Source organism: Equus quagga, chromosome 8 (assembly GCF_021613505.1).
Source record: "Equus quagga isolate Etosha38 chromosome 8, UCLA_HA_Equagga_1.0, whole genome shotgun sequence".
Lineage (NCBI taxonomy): Eukaryota > Metazoa > Chordata > Mammalia > Perissodactyla > Equidae > Equus > Equus quagga.
The window spans coordinates 12431418-12449315 of NC_060274.1; the positions used below are offsets into that span (position 1 = coordinate 12431418).

The following is a 17898-nucleotide window of genomic DNA, read 5'->3' on the forward strand; positions in this document are numbered from 1 at the left end:
AGAGGGGCATATAATGATAAGAGGGACACTCCACCAAGATGACATAACACTTATAAATATATACACACCTAACACGGGAGCACCAAAATTCGTAAAGAAACTATTAACAAACCTAAAAGGAGACATCAACAGCAAAACAATAATAGTAGGGGACCTCAACACCCCATTAACACCAATGGACAGATCATCCAGACAGAAAATGAACAAGGAAATTATAGAATTAAATGAAAAATTAGATCAGATGGACCTAATAGATATATATAGGACACTTCATCCAAAAACAGCAGGTTACACATTCTTCTCAAGCGCGCATGGAACATTCTCAAGGATAGACCATATCTTGGGAAACAAAGCAAGCATCAATCAGTTCAAGAGGGTTGGAATAATATCAAGCATCTTTTCTGATCATAATGCTATGAACCTAGAAATCAACTACAAGAATAAAGCTGGGAAAGGGCCAAAAATGTGGAGACTAAACAACATGCTACTGAACAAACAGTGGATTATTGAAGAAATTAAAGAAGAAATCAAACATTATCTGGAGACAAATGAAAATGAAAACACACCGTACCAAATGATTTGGGACGCAGCAAAGGCAGTCCTAAGAGGGAAATTCATTGCAATACAGGCTAACCTCAATAAGCAAGAAAAATCTTACATAAACAACCTCAAATGACACCTAACGGAATTAGAAAAAGAACAAACAAAGCCCAAAGTCAGTAGAAGGAGGGAAATAATAAAAATTAGAGCAGAAATAAATGATATTGAATCAAAAAAGACAGTAGAAAGGATCAATGAAACAAAGAGTTGGTTCTTCGAAAAAATTAACAAAATCGACAAACCCTTAGCCAGACTCACTAAAAAAAAAGAGAGAAGTCTCAAATAAATAAAATTAGAAATGAGAGAGGAGAAATCACAACAGATACCAAAGAAATACAAAGGATCATAAGAGAATACTATGAAAAACTATATGCCAACAAATTGAACAACCTAGAAGAAATGGATAAATTCCTAGACTCATACAACCTACCCAAACTGAATCAGGAAGAAATAGAGAATCTGAATAGACCAATCACAAGTAAAGAAATAGAAACAGTAATCAAAAACCTCCCCAAAAATAAGAGTCCAGGACTAGACGCCTTCTCTGGAGAATTCTGCCAAACATTCAAAGAAGATTTAATACCTATCCTTCTCAAACTATTCCAGAAAATAGAGGAAGATGGAGCACTCCCTAATACATTCTATGAAGCCAACATCACCCTGATCCCCAAACCTGACAAGGACAACACAAAGAAGGAAAACTACAGGCCAATATCACTGATGAACATAGATGCAAAAATCCTCAACAAAATTTTGGCAAACCAAATACAGCAATATATCAAAAAGATTATACACCATGATCAAGTGGGATTTATACCAGGGACACAGGGATGGTTCAACATCTGAAAGTCAATCAACGTGATTCACTACATTAACAAAATGAGAAACAAAAACCACATGATCATCTCAATAGATGCAGAGAAAGCATTTGACAAGATCCAACATCCATTTATGATAAAAACCCTCAATAAAATAGGTAGAGAAGGAAAGTACCTCAACATAATAAAGGCCATATATGACAAACCCACAGCCAACATCATACTCAACGGACAAAAACTGAAACCCATCCCTCTCAGAACAGGAAGAAGACAAGGGTGCCCACTTTCACCACTCTTATTCAACATAGTACTGGAGGTTTTGGCCAGAACAATTCGGCAGGAAAAAGAAATAAAAGGAATCCAAATAGGCAAGGAAGAAGTAAAACTCTCGCTGTTTGCAGACGACATGATCTTATATATAGAAAACCCCAAAGAATCCATAGAAAAACTATTAGAAACAATCAACAACTACAGGAAAGTTGCAGGGTATAAAATCAACATACATAAATCAGTAGCATTTCTATATGCTAACAATGAACTAACAGAAAAAGGTCTGAAGAACTCAATCCCATTCACGATCGCAACAAAAAGAATAAAATACCTTGGGATAAATTTAACGAAGGAAGTGAAAGATCTATACAAGGAAAACTACAAGACTTTCTTGAAAGAAATCGATGACGACATAAAGAGATGGAAAGACATTCCATGAACATGGATTGGAAGAATAAACATAGTTAAAATGTCCATACTACCTAAAGCAATATACAGATTCAATGCTATCCCAATCAGAATTCCAATGTTATTCTTTACAGAAATTGAACAAAGAATCCTAAAATTCATATGGGGCAACAAAAGACCCTGAATTGCTAAAGCAATCCTGAGAAAGAAGAACAAAGCTGGAGGCATCACAATCCCTGACTTCAAAACATACTACAAAGCTACAGTAATCAAAACAGCATGGTACTGGTACAAAAACAGATGCACATATCAATGGAACAGAATTGAAAGCCCAGAAGTAAAACCACACATCTATGGACAGCTAATCTTTGACAAAGTGGCTGAGGACCTACAATGGATGAAAGAAAGTCTCTTCAACAAATGGTGCTGGGAAAACTGGACAGCCACATGTAAAAGAATGAAAATCAACCATTCTTTTTCACCATTCACAAAAATAAACTCAAAATGGATCAAAGACCTAAAGATTAGGCCTGAAACAATAAGTCTTCTAGAAGAGAATATAGGCAGTACACTCTTTGACATCAGCTTCAAAAGAATCTTTTCGGACACCATAACCCCTCACATGAGGGAAACAATAGAAAGAATAAACAAATGGGACTTCATCAGATTAAAGAGCTTCTTCAAGGCAAGGGAAAACAGGATTGAAACAAAAAAACAGCCCACTAATTGGGGAAAAATATTCACAAGTTATTTATCCAACAAAGGGTTAATCTCCATAATATACAAAGAACTCACACAACTCAACAATAAAAAATCAAACAACCCAATTACAAAAGGGGCAGGGGACATGAACAGACATTTCTCCAAAGAAGATATATGGATGGCCAATAGACACATGAAAAGATGCTCATCATCACTAATCATCAGGGAAATGCAAATCAAAACTACACTAAGATATCACCTTACACCTGTTAGAATGGCAAAAATATCCAAAACCAAGAGTGACAAATGTTAGAGAGGCTGTGGAGAAAAGGGAACCCTCATACACTGTTGGTGGGAATGCAAACTGGTGCAGCCACTGTGGAAAACAGTATGGAGATTCCTCAAAAAGTTAAGAATAGAAATACCTTATGACCCAGCCATCCCACTACTGGGTATCTATCCTAAGAACCTGAAATCAGCAATTCCAAAAGTTCCATGCACCCCTATGTTCATCGCAGCATTATTCACAATAGCCAAGTCATGGAACCAACCTAAGTGCCCAGCAACTGATGATTGGATAAAGAAGATGTGGTATATATATACAATGGAATACTACTCAGCCATAAAAAGGACAAAGTCGTCCCATTCACAACAACATGGATGGACCTTGAGGGTATTATGTTGAGTGAAATAAGCCAGACAGAGAAAGACGAACTCTGTATGACTCCACTCATAGGTGGTAGTTAACATATGGACAAAGAGAACTGATCGGTAGTTGCCAGGGGAAAGCGGGGTGGGCGGAGGGCACTAGGGGTGAAGTGGTGTACCTACAACATGACTAATAATGATGTACAACTGTAATTTCACAAGGATGTTAGCTTTCATAACCTTAATTAAAAAAAAAAAAGAAATAGGCACCTTCTAAGAAAAAAAAAAAAAAAGAAAAGAAGTCTATTTTCATTCTCTCCCCTCAGAGTTTCTTTAATTGGCTTTAATCATGTGGAGTTTGAGTTTTCTTTCCCAGCCCATACACTCTGTATCTCTTTAGCCCCTCTTCCTATCTGCATTTTAGAAACCCTACTCTAACAATTCTGTAACTAGACATATGTCATGGTCAAATACGAAAACAAGATAAGGATTATTTGCATTTTGCAATGTTGGCCTCAAGATACCCAGGATTTTCAAGCCTTTATTTAAGTCCTAGGAACGCCCTGGATCAACTTCTTCCTGACACTATCTGTAACACCTACCACATCCCTTTCCTAGAGTGACAATGATAACCTAGTCTGTCACATTATATGTGAAATTTATTTTTCCAAAAGTACCTTACATTACCTTGGCACTAACGCTAAACCCATTTGCTGTCATTCTGTTCCCATTCATGGCCTCTCTCTCGTCAGGCCCAGAACTAACAAAACCCAAACAGCCTTCTCTTGGAATAGGAGTGTGAAAAACACTCTTAATCTAAGGCTGAAGCAGGAACAGATTGGCAGATGAAATCTAATTGAATCACCATAGGTTAGAGTAACACACGTGTGCCTAAAATTCTCTGTGGCAATAACCAATGGGGCTGATGGCCACCAACTGAGTGACCGATTTGAACTTCACTGGGATGCAAGAAAAACAGAAGTCTTTGTCTTGTCTCTGACTAGAGTGTTGAGTCTGTCTGGTGTGGTAAGTAGGTAGGTAAGCAGATGAAAGAAAATAATGAAGGCAGGGCAAGAAGGAGAGCAATGGACAGATGGGTATGGATGTGTGTATACATATATACGTATCTATGTACACACATAGATACATCTGTATACATATTCATGTCTCTTTCTATCAATTTACAAAGATATATCAGGATATACAAAGTAGTTCCAATTAAAGATACAGGTAATGTAAAGAAAAGACTGACTAACAGGATAGCTGGTATCTCGTCCCAGCTCGGCCACGAACAATCTCAGTGACTTTGGACGAGCCACGCGTGTTGTGTGGTTTTCCAGTTTTCCCATTTGAAAATCATCTCAGGTCCCTTTTCAGCTTGACAAAACTACGGACTATAGATAGCTGACAAGAGAGTGTCCAATATATTCCAGGGACACTGACGATGAAGCCTCCTACCATTTGTAAGCCTATGTTAGATAGGACTGAGTAATAAAAAGACACTCAACCCACCATTATTAGAATTCAAACTGTCGTAAACACGATGTTTAGTACTTTTGTGTGTCAACAGTCAGAAATTCAGGTTTACCCAGTACTATCGTTACCACCTTGCCCCCGTCTTTAATATTGTTGCTTTATCTTTCAATTCCACACCATTACTTATTTATGATTTTAGTCCTTCTAGTAAAGCCATCTTTACCTTGGCCCTTAGTTAAAGTACAACTAACTTCAAATTAAAAATGCAGATTATCACTTAAAAAAATTTTTTTAATGTCCAAAAAGAGCTTGTTCTGAATTTTCCATAAAGAGGAAATTATTACTTTTTGAATCTCACAGTTGAGCTGAGGGGTCTCACTAACCCAGTTTATTATCTCCAGGTAAATGAATCTCCCAAAGTGGGCCAAACCTGGAGGCACCTACAGACATGGGAAAGCATCCCATCGGACATTTAAGGAGCACGAGCTTCCCCTTAGGCTGCCCTCTGTGGTCCTCCCATATCCAGCCAGCATCTATGGCAGGAGGAGGTTGCAGAAACCCTGCCCTCACTTTAAATCTCTGAAAAAGCGGATATGTCTCTTTTCAAACACAATCTTAGACCACCAGGACAGAATCATCTGTTTTATTTCGCAGTTAAGTGAGGGCCCACTTGGAAGGATGATCTCTTGGCAAGGAGCCTCGCCCTTATCTCGCACTTCCAGGCATCCTTGAACAGGCCTGGCCTAAGGAGAGGGCTGGGCAAGTCACTCCCTCTACGCTAAAATACTAAAGGAAAGGTGTTATCTATTTGGATTCAAACACTATTCACAGTCAAGATTGGAGTCATAAGGTTCTTCAACAGACTTCACTTTCTGTCTACAAGCTCTGGTAAAAATAAAAGTAGTTGACAAGTCTTAATCTGACTAGAGAAGACGGCAGCTGGGCTTGCTGTGCCCCTGCTCTAAATGGGTGCCAGCTCTGTCAGAGCAGCACTTTCTAGAATGGAAAAAAGGTAATAAATAAAATGCTACCAATGTTTCTATTAATTCTAAGCTACCTGGAGAGCACGCACCATTCCTCCATCCCTAAAAGATCCTTCTGTAAGGAACAGAAGGAGTTGATGATGCACAATATACCCACAGAGAGGACACACATTGAAAAGGAACACTGCTCGCCTAAAATACCGCACACCCTCATTACACAGAAACGAAGCATAAAATGTTAGAATCCCTCAGTGTGACAGAGGGCCACAGCGAAATGCTGAAACGTGTTAGGAAAATCCCCAGCAGCTGTTCAGCAGTTCCCTTACTTTCCAGAAATTCTATAAATACTCTTCCAGGTCACAAAGACTTCAATAAAGCTCCCTATTTCAATGTCTCCACCTACCAATTTTCTGAGAATTACATGCTTGGCCAAATTAATGTACAGCGGGGGAAGTACCATGTCAAGGCAGGGTTCCTCAACCCCGGCTGATAAACTCAGTGTTCAGACAAACGCCTGATGAATGAGCAGCTTCTGAGGCATTACGACAAGAATCCATCATTCTACTTAAACAAGGTAGCCCCCCCACACACACAGATTATAAGGGATTCCATTTCTTTTTCAGAAAGTTCGAGACAAAAGTGAAGGAGTGACGTTAATAAACACTGAACATCAAATTCCAAGTTTCAAAAGAAACTCTTAAACCAAGTAGCTCGCTCAGCTTAAAACAGAGTCCTGAGGAAGTTACATAATAACCAGGAAACTATAAAAGATGATCTCTGCCACATTTTAATTTCCGTTTGTGCCCTGAAAGAATTAACTGGTAAAGATAAGGAAACAGTCATTAGTGCTGTAATATGATCAGACTGAGAAATAGTACTTTCTTGAGATACCAGGCAAAGGAAATCCATAGAACAGATACATCAGCTTTGAGAGAATTAATTAGTAAAACGGGGTGGGGAGCTGTAATGACTCACCAATAGGTGTTTGAAAGCATATAGACCCTCGGATTTAAAGGTAATATTCCCTTATGCACACCAAGGTGTGCAGCCGAAGCGCAAAATAATGTAAAACAAAGAAAAGTCAGCACACAATGAAATATCGCCATCAGGAGCATTCCGAGAAACACTTACATCTCACATAGAAAATTAAGTCTCAACTCCAGAAGAGGAAAAATAAACATCTATAACCTTACCTTTGCCAAGACTTTGGATGCAGCCAGTTTTTCTCAGGCTCTTTGAATTAGCAGAAGAAGTTTCCCGAAGTCAGGGTCTGTATCCACATCCACGGACTCGCTCCTCTTTCTGCCCATGGTAAGGCAGGAAGCAGCGTCTACCACTTCAAATGCTCAGCCGTTAAGAGCTAAAAACAGATTGTGTGCAATGCTGGATGTATTTTTGTCTGCTAGCTACACACCCTCATCATGTTCAATTTTTTCCATTGGTGGAAGAGAATGATGCAGACTTAACCAGAAAGTGGTTTTCCACGGGCTGCCTGAAGCAATCAGCCAGGACAGCCTGCCATCACGCCTCGGAGCCGCGGGGCTCGCCCATGACTGCGCTGCTGTTGACGTGCATTCCAGAACTACCACCAAAGTCCCATAGGAACTCGGTTCCAAAGTCTGCTGAATAAAGGTTTACTCACTCAAAGAGAGCCTCAGCTGCTTTTTCCAGCCTTTTAGCAGCAAGAATACACACCTACCATCCTTGGGTTTAGAGAGTAGTAAACATTCCGTCTCCTAAACCGCAGCTGGAATGTTACGGTCATAAAAACCCTGCCTCCAGAGCAGCCCTTTGCAATAATTTTGTGATGTGCAAAATCTCGGGTGTACACTTACTCTATGTTCCTTGCCGGAGTTATTTCATTTTTAAGTTCGCTGAGCTACCGTGCCGCACCTTGGAAGTCCTTGTCATCCCAACAGGTCAAAGTTTTATCAAAAATATGCATTCAATTGCCTTTCAAAAAAGTGACAGACAAGAAGTTCACGTGTTTTTAAGGCTTGCTGTATTTTTTGATGAAAGACCTTCAATTTAAAGTATGCCCAAAAGATAAAGCAACACTTTCAGATCAGTTTATATTAGTTATTGGGGAGGGAGTGCTGGATGGGAAATTATATTCTATAGAAGAAAACAATCTAAGCAGAAGTTTTCAAGTTATCCTGGACAAACACGTGACGACAGTTTGTTAAGGTAATATTTTCATTTTTCAAAAAATGTGAATGGATGTATATATGTAACAGACATGATTCTTAATATTAAAGACCAGATTCTACTTTAGACATACAAGCTTTTAATTCCTTATCTTACAGGAAAAATGAATTGTTACATACACACACATGCAACTACATATATGTTACACACACATGTACACGCACACAGATTTTTTTTCCATATAGTTTCCACGTAGTTAATACTTTCTTAAAAGTAAACTTTCTAATTTTAATTGGCAGATAATAAGAGCCATTACGTAAGATCGTCACTCCAGTTGTTATACAAACTAGTCTAGCCTCTGCAAAAATTTAAATTAGTGAACACGGAACAAAGGAATTTTTAGTGCTGGTGAAGTACACCTCAAAAATTGCCTATCTCAATCCCCTCACTTTACTTGCTCAAGGTCACACGGCTAGCCAGCAGCAGGCAGCAGAGCCAGGCCATGTCACTCAAGAGACCACAATCCTCAGGACTGAAGTCAGAAGGTTGCCACGGAAGCCAAATCACATCACAGAAAACATGGGAATTCCCAAAATGTTAATGTGACGTGTGTGTGTATTAAAAAACACCCTGAGTAAACACGGAAGAAGAAAGAACGCTAAGTCATTGAACTCCTGCTCCTTTAGACCCAGCAGCATCACTTCTGTTACTAAAGAAAAAAATAAAATATAAACCAGCATAAAATAAGCATATGTCTTCCACATACCCTTGAGACAGAAGAACCACTTCTTGACACGTAGGGGAGGGGGGCATTATGTCAGAAGGAAGCAGGAAATTGAGAGAGAGATGCTCCTGGGAGTGAAAAGAGCATGAAAAGAACAATTAACAGCACAGAAAGATTTGCATGCCCCCGTTCTATTCCTGCTTCCAGACTTTCTAAGACAATTCTGATCTTTTGATACTTTTTATATGTAGATCTCTCTACGCCAGAAATGCCTTCAAGACTGAATTATCTCCAACATGCCTCAGACTCTTCCAATGGGCTTGCATCATCTGGCTCCATTTTTTATCACTGAGGTCACCCAAATAACTTTAGTTCTATGAATTTATAATGTCACTTGGGGTTTCAAACTATGTAAGATTTTTCAAGTTCTTTAGACTTTGCCTAACTCAGTAAAATACTCTCAATGTAGTACTCCATCCTAAAATTACAAAACCCAGCATATTTCCAAATCGTAAAACTAGACGCTAGCTTTCTAATGCTTCATCCTGAGATAATAATATAACAGGACATATGTGTTAACAGGCATCTAAAATTAAATTCGTTGGCAAAGATCTCCAAGAATTATGTAAATTACTACTTAAGAAGTATTCTATCCTCAAACATATAATGCAAAATGACATATTTAAAAGCAAATATAGCAAATGTTAACAACTATAGAATTCACGTGGTGGGGTTATTGTTCCCTGTACAATTCTTTCCACTGTTCTATATTTTTGCAAATTTTTAAAATACAAAGTTGGGGGGAAATGGCGGGTACACACGTACACACACACACACACACAAAGTCAAACTCATAGAAATAGAGAGTAGAAAAGCAGTTGCCGGGGCTGGGGTGTGGGGGAAATAGGGAGAGGTTGGAAAAAAGGTACAAATTTTCAGCAATAAAATGAGTAAGTTCTAAGGATCTAATGCGAAACATAGCGACTATAGTTGATAGCACTGTATTGTATCATTGAAATCTGCTGAGAGTAGAACTTAAAAGTTCTCACCAAAAAAAAAAAAAAAAAAGAAATATGTGAGCTGATGGATGCATTAATTAACTAGATGGTGAGAATCCGTTCACAATGTGTATGTATATCAAATCTCCACGATGCATACTTTAAATATCTTACAATTTTATACGTCAATTATATCTCAATAAAGTTGAAATTTTTTTAAAAACACCATGTGTTTACTATATGCCTAGTTAAGACTAAGCAAAAATTTTTGCTAACTTGATTGTAATCAAGGACATGAATATCTTCCATCTCACTATCACCTGACAAATCATAATTAATAAAAAATAGGCCGCAGGGAGTAGCGGAAATATCATAGGCTTCAAAACCAGTAGACCCGGGTAGCAATTCATCTCCTAGTAACTCAGAAGCCTTCCAAATCCCATTATCTTTATCATAAAATGGAGCTGATAATAATAATGCCTATCTCAAATAAAAATATAAATAAGGATGTGCTAGCCTATAAATAGTTATAAAAAATGACATTAAAAATACAATTTTTAAAGTAATATGAGCTGTCAGAAATAATCTCTCTGCTTAAAATTCAAGAAACTCAACGCCTTCCATAGTCTTCACTTTTGAGGTCAAACACAATGGTATGGAAAGAATACCCGCCAAGCATCATTCTTGATTGGTAATCTATAGTCACTTCTAAGGGCTTCATCTGGTAAATATATATATATATATATATATACACACACATATATATAATAGTAATAATAACAAATAAAGGTTAAAAATATAAATTACTTTTATCCAAACAGGATTGCAAAAGATTAAATAAATCTCTCACAAAGATAAACTTCCACCTTTGATGAAATTACACAAATGAGCTCATGTGCTAAAAAGAGCTGTGGTCTGCTGTTTCCGATGGAAAAGCAATTCTTCAAATAATGTGTGCTAAAAAACATGGAACTGGAGTAATATTGCAAAAATATCCTAGAGGAAGGCAATACTAGAGGAAAATGAAGCACGCAAATTAGTCATGTGAAAATCCTAAAGTCCACAGAATATTACTGGGAGAGGCAACTTTGTTCCTCACTTTATCAGAAGGCACAAATCTAGCAGGTCTGTTTCTGAAACCAAATGCTTCCAAGTTGGTCCAGAGAATAGAGTGAGAGCATGCATGGCTGGCCTCCACATCCAAACCTGCTATGGTTTGAAGGTTTTACCTCCCAGAGGTTTTACCTTACCAGCGTGGTGTGACGCTGAGAACCCACACAAATGTACAACTGACACCTGCAATTCATGTGTCACCTAGTCACTGTTCCCAGGGGGCCAGCAAAACAGCTCAGAGCCCAGGCTTTAGGGTCCCTCTGCCCTGATCTCAGGCCCTGCTATGTGACACTGGACATGTCACTTAACTACTCAGCTTCTTAATCTGTAAAATGGGGATAACATTATCTCGCAGGGATGTTGTAAGCATTAAGTAAAATAATACATGCAGATTGTTGAACACAAGGCCTGCCTGTGAATGCAAACTCCATAAAGCAGAGATCTTGTTAAAAGTGTTTACTGTTAAGTCTAGCACTTTAGAAAAGTGCCGGCACATGGTGCATACCCCATAAATATCCGTTGAGTGAATGAGTGAATGAATGAATGATTGGGAGATGACAGTGATGGTGGCGGTGGTGGAGAATGTGAAAAGAACCACATCTGTTGCAGTCCACATCTTCGTGCCAGAAGCCTCTAGAACTCCTTTAAAATAAGCCACCCCTCGTGTTATCAATGCCCACTGAGCAAAACTTTCAGAGTTTCTGCTTAAAACTCCCCGGCTGTTTTCCTGTAGCGATTCACATTCCAGGCTGCTTCGGCCTCACGAAAATGCCTGAACAGAACACAGCCATGTATCTTTAAAATCAATAGTCAATTTTAAGATAATTCAAAATGCAATACCAGCACAGTACTTTAAACCCACAGCAAATCTAAATTTCATAATACAAGCTTTTTCTAAGCGTTTCAAAGGTGTCAAACACGCAAAAAAAAATTTTAATGGAGTCAATTATCACAAAAATGAGATATTTTATGGCATAAATATTTATAAAGTCCAAGTGGTACCCAAACATTGCATAACAAGCAAGCCCCAATAATTTAACCAAATGGCCAGTTAATTAATTTTGCAAGAATGAGCAAATATGAAGTAACATAAAAATTAAGATTTAAAACAAATTCTTAATAAAAGTTTTCCTTTAAAGGGACTTCTTTCTGCAGGTCATTCTATCCAAATGAAAGACACTTTGACAATTGACAAGTACTGATAATGTATAAAATCCTAAATGTCGAAGTTAAACAGAATGCATTATAATAAGTAACAGGTAATATTTTGGTATAAATGATAAAATCTGTATTAAAGGGAGTGCAGACTGGTGCAGCCACTATGGAAAATAATATGGAGATTCCTCAAAAAATTAAGAATAGAACTACCATATGATCCAGCTATTCCACTGCTGGATATTTATCTAAAGAACTTGAAAGCACAAATGCATAAAGATACATGCACCCCTATGTTCATTATAGCACTGTTCACAGTAGCCAAGACTTGGAAGCAACCTATGTGCCCATGAAGGGACGAACGGATAATGAAGATGTGGTATATATACACAACGGAATACTACTCAGCCATAAAGAACAATGAAATCTTGCCATTTGTGACAACATGGATGGACCCTGAGGGTATTATGCTAACCGAAATAAGTCAGATGGAGAAAGTCAAATACCATATGATCTCACTCATAAATAGAAGATAAAAACAACAACGGACAATCATATAGAGACAGAGATTGGATTGGTGGTTACCAGAGGGAAGGTGGGAGGGAGGAGGGCAAAAGAGGTGATTAGGCACACGTGTGTGGTGATGGATGGAAATTGGTCTTTGGGTGGTGAACATGATGTAATCTACACAGAATTCAAAATATAATGATGTGCACCTGAAATTGACATAATGTTATAAACCAATGTTACCACAATAAAAAAAAGAAAGAAAATTTAAAAATAAAAACATATATACAAAAATAATTAATTAAAAAAAAAAATCTGTATTAAAACTCATACTACAAGGGGCCAGCCTCTGGCTGAGTGGTTAATTTTGCGTGCTCCACTTCAGTGGCCCAGGGTTTCACCAGTTCAGATCCTGGGCACTGACATAGCACCAGTCATCAGGCCATGCTGAGGCAGCATCCCACATAGCAGAACGAGAAGGACCTACGATTAGAATATATACCTATGTACTGGTGGGAATTGGGGGAGAGGAAAAAAAAAAAAAAAGAGGAAGATTGGCAACAGATGTTAGCTTGGGGCCAATCTGAAAAAAAAAAATCATGCTACCAAAAGGAAAACTACAAAATGAGTTTGAGCTAAGGTAAAATAAAAGTTTTCAGTAGAAATAATCGTTTACGAAATATGCTTATAAAATTGTGGCTTTTACTAGCCACTAGACACATCTGTTTACAACATTTTTTAAGGGTTATATTGGAACATTTAGGGAAGTACAAGTAATCTGCTCCGAACGAAATGCAATTAAAAAGTGTTATATTCAGCCTCTGATTCCACTCACAATATTTCCTTTTTATGGACTGAAGTGAAGCTGTTTAAGCTAAAAGGTTCCTAATCGGTTTAATTCAGAGAATAATTGAATCTGGGTTTTTGAAGGGACCGCGGAGGTCGTCTGTCTGGCCCGATCTTGCTTCTAATTGGAGAACCTCCCGTGGTATCCTGACAGATGGGCCCTCTCTTCTGTCTAAATACGCTGACTGATGGGAAGTTCACAGCTCTATTAGGGAGCACATTCCATGGTGAAATACCCAATTGATAGATGAGAACTCCTTCCAGGGACTTTAAATCAGCCATCCTAACAATTCCGCTAATTAAGTTTAGTCTTTCCATCACTATCAACGCACTTCCCACTCCTCTCTGCCACCCAATCATCCTACAAACAACGGAAGTCAATTTTTGTGGTTCTTCCCTGCTCTCTCCTTCCCTTCGAGTTTATCTTCACAAAGAAGCCAGAACCACCCTCGTAAAACAGAATAAACAAACCAACCAGATTATGTTTTGCCCTTAAAATCAAATGCACACAGAAAAGAGTCCTAAGATTTCAGTCTGTGCCTTAGCGGGCTATGACCGTAACTCTCTTGGCAACCCCAGTCTGAGAAAACGAGGTTACAGGCCCTTATCTGTTTGGTACCAGAAAGTCTAAGGAGTTTTGGGGTCCCCTGGAGAAGGCAGAATGGAACCTAATTCCAGAGTCCACACGCAAGCGCAGATTATACACTGTTCCCATGTCACGGAGCCAGGAGACCCAACAAGTGATCTTAAGGAAGGTGACAGAGATTGCTGCTGAGAGAGAACAAATGGCCTTAAATAAAAGCAAAAGAGTTGTCTCTGAACACGGAGGGAAAATTTTACTGTCCAGATTGGCGACCACACTCACATACCTTCAAGGCTGTTTAAAATATACTCACATACCTTCAAGGCTGTTTAAAATATATGAATGAAGCAGGCTGGGGTGCTGTGTTCTTACGAAACAGAGACCACTTGATCGCAAATTAAACTTGTATGAGTATTCTTCAGCACACACAAAAAACCTCTGGTTCCATTTCTCTTGAAATATGAAACTCTACAGAAAGATCTTTGGTTTTTCCACGACTAATGCAGAAGTAGATAAAACGTTCTTGATTTTCTCCTAATTCTACTATAAGAAAAACAACTTAAGTAAATGAAAAATAGCAACTGACACTCAGTGTTGGGGAGACTGAATGAAGTGGCAGGGACTGTGGGAAACTGGCCCATCCAAAACTCATCCAAAAGGGCCACCAGCCACTCAGTTCCATTGCCACCTGGGAATGCAGAACCCAATGTTGCCAGAGGAAACAAATTTTTAAGAAACACTCATGCTGCTTTTATGTAAAATTTTCATTTTAAAGGTAGGTAACTAATTTACATATCCTTAAAACACTTGTCAGGGACATATTTTGCCAGCCCAACAAAGCTTTTCCACAACCCAGAAGCAGCTGGAAGGTCACCAGTTTGTAACCTCGGATGCAAATGATAAAACAGGAACATTTAAAATCTTGAATTTTTTAAATTTAATTTAATTTTTTTTTTTGCTGAGGAAGATTCACCCTGAGAAACATCTGTTGCCAATCTTCCTTTATTTTATATGTGGGTCACCACCACAGCATGGCTGAAGAGTGGTGTAGGTCTGTGCCCAGGATCCAAACCCATGAACCGGGGCTGCTGAAGTGGAATGCGCCAAACTTAACCACTACTCTATGGAGCTGGCCCCCAAAAATATTTTAAAAGACACCAATCAGCAGTCCCAACTCCCTGACTTCAGAAAGCTAAATCCTGGGTCTCTAGGGACATACGTCTCTACACAACCACATCTGGCCAAGACAACCAGATGTACAGGCAGGATTTGGGGAGGGAGCTGCATACACAGAAGAGGCACCGTAAAGGACCACACAGCCACGGCCCCCACCTTCCTGGTGAGCAGAGGAATCCTTTCTACCTAGCTCCTGACCCGCAGCCAACCAGCCTCCAGACACCACAACCGCCCTGGGAAGTTCAATACCCCGCAGGGCCACCCCTCCCACTTCCCACAGCTCCTAAGGAAGTCCTTCCTCACATGAAGCCCAAAGTGGCTTCCTTCTGCTGTCACTCACGGGTCCCAACTAGTGCTTCCCTTAGGAGCTGCTCAAGCTTCTGATCAAGCTCATTGTCCCTGCTCCCTTTCACGCAACATACTCTCTAATACATCAGGACAGGCATTAAGCTCCCTACTAAGCTTACTACTTTCCAGGCTGAATATTCTGTTCCCTTCATCATCATGAAAGGACGCGACTTCCAAACACTCCTCACCATGATCACTTTCCTCTGGATAATCAATATCCTTCTTAAATCTAAGGCCTGGAAGGAAAGGAAGAAGGAAACAGAATTCTAAAGCACTGTGCCAGGGTGCTATATATATTTTCATATTTCACTCTCATAGCAATCTTCTTTCATCTGTGTATTATTCACTACTTTGCAGCTGAAGGAGGCTAAGGAAAGTCATTTGCTGAAGATCACAAAACTAGGATGACCAAAAAACTTAAACCAAGTCTATCTGATAGCAGAGAGACGACGGCCTTGCTCTCCATATGGAAAATGGCTTATTTACAATGTTTCATCATTATTATAACTTATTAAAATTACAAATAATATAAGCAAGTCTATTCTTTCTAGTGATCTCAGGAATGGACAGCTGTTTTCATCTGTGTCATGTGAAAACAAATTCTCAAAGTTGCATCCACTTTATGAACCGTATCCAAATGCAAGATTTTTAAACCTCGTTGATGTAGTGAATATATAAAAATCTGAGAATATACTAATAAAATAGAAATGTATATAACACACATATTAACATACCTAGTCATAATCACTCTATAAGGAAAATGCTTTTATTACCCCCATTTTACAGAAGAAGAAACTGAGGCACCAAGAGGTTAAATAACCTGCCCAAGGTCACTGAGCCAGGAAATATCGGAGACAGGAGTCAAACAACTCAGGCAGTCTGACTCCAAAAACATCTAGTCTTTAGGCTTTTCAATTAGGTGTATTTCAGTCACAATTTTTTAACTTCATTAAAGCATAAATAAAATACCTCCCTGAGGCTAGATATTTCTTTTGAATATTCTAATATAGACAAAAGTCAGTCAACACAAAACTTACCAATTATCAAAATTTCTAACTTTAATATGTACTATATTTGCAAATAAACTCAGAAATGTTAGAAAACTTCCTGTTCACATGGAATATAATGACAAACTTGATAATTCTGTGACGGAACAATTCACATTTTTAAAAACTATTACCCAGACAAATCAAATCTTCAACATCTCCTGCAGTGTGAACAAACTTCTCACCATATGACACCGAGCAACTCACACAGTGAGCTTCATTTAACTGTTGCACGCATTACGAATTCAGTCAGAAAATACCATCTGTTGTGCACCAGGGGCTGTGGGGCTGCGTGAGGAACAGGACAGACAAGTGTCCTGTCGTTATGGACCTTCTCCTCCAGTGACACTGGAGCTGAACCACAGACCCATAAATAAATACACAAAGGAGCAAACTATCAGGTAGAGACAAGCACTTGCAGAGAATTAAAATAAGTGACTTGGTGACAGGTGGCTGGGTGGCTACTTTAGATTGGGTGGTTGGAGGTGGTCTCTTGGAGGCAGGACCTTGAGCTGAGATCCAGAGGGCATGAAGCAGCCCAGGAAAGACAGGACGAACTGCTGCCTGGAAAGGGTATGCTCGTGCCTGTGTGCTGCAGCAAAGCAAGGTGGACTGCAGACACTGCAAACGTTTCCAGGGAATTCCTTGCAACCAATCCAAACACAGCTTTGGGAACGAGTCAGCAGTCCTGCTGTGGTACTTAACCTGCAACGCCAATACAGCTGCGAGTAAAACGCCCCAGTCACAAGGAAACAGCCTTGACATCACAGCTGGAACCTCACCTTTCCTCAGTGGTTTCTTAGCATCCAAGTCTCCTGAGCTTACCTGATCTTACAACCAGAAATTACCTCCTCTAGAGCTGTTCTTCAGCAGGAGGTCCTAGCTGGTCTGGAGTTCAAGGATGTGCTCTAACAGTATTTGACATGGAAAGAGATGGAAATCAATGCTTCCCAGACTGCAACTTCTCCACCCAGGCTCCCAGAGAGGAGGGATGCATAGTTTCCCAGCATATCAGATCAAAGTGTGTTTGTAATAAGCCACTCAGATTTGGTACCCCACTGCCCGCAGGAACCTCAATTACCAGCACCTGAGGAATCCACATTGGCTTTTCCCACTCAGGTCCACAAACAAAGATCAGTTAACAGAGTTACATGGGCAATAGACACGTAAGAAATACAGACTGAAAGACAATAATTCTTTGAGATGTACAAGTGCCATGAACTTACCCCTGGAGGAAGTGTGGATGGCACTTAGTCTAATCATTCATTTATCCAGAATGAGCTGGCTGAAGAGGTGACTTTGTAATTCAACCACAGAGCCCTGGCAAGAGAAAACAAACACACAGAGGT

At 39.2% G+C, this 17898-nt stretch overlaps 1 protein-coding gene across 10 annotated transcripts in view; it reads right to left on the reverse strand.

Moving 5' to 3' along the window:
• TIAM2 (TIAM Rac1 associated GEF 2) overlaps positions 1–17898 on the reverse strand; it is a 264594-nt gene that overhangs the window by 122440 nt on the left and 124256 nt on the right. For 8 of the 10 annotated variants that reach the window (XM_046669282.1, XM_046669285.1, XM_046669284.1 and 5 more), the window contains 3 exons: positions 17776–17869; positions 8820–8905; positions 7099–7265 (listed from right to left, as the gene is read on the reverse strand). The gene's annotated coding sequence lies outside the window, so the exon portion shown is untranslated. The remainder of the gene's footprint in view (positions 1–7098; positions 7266–8819; positions 8906–17775; positions 17870–17898) is intronic. The other 2 variants (XM_046669286.1, XM_046669287.1) reach the window with 2 other exon arrangements.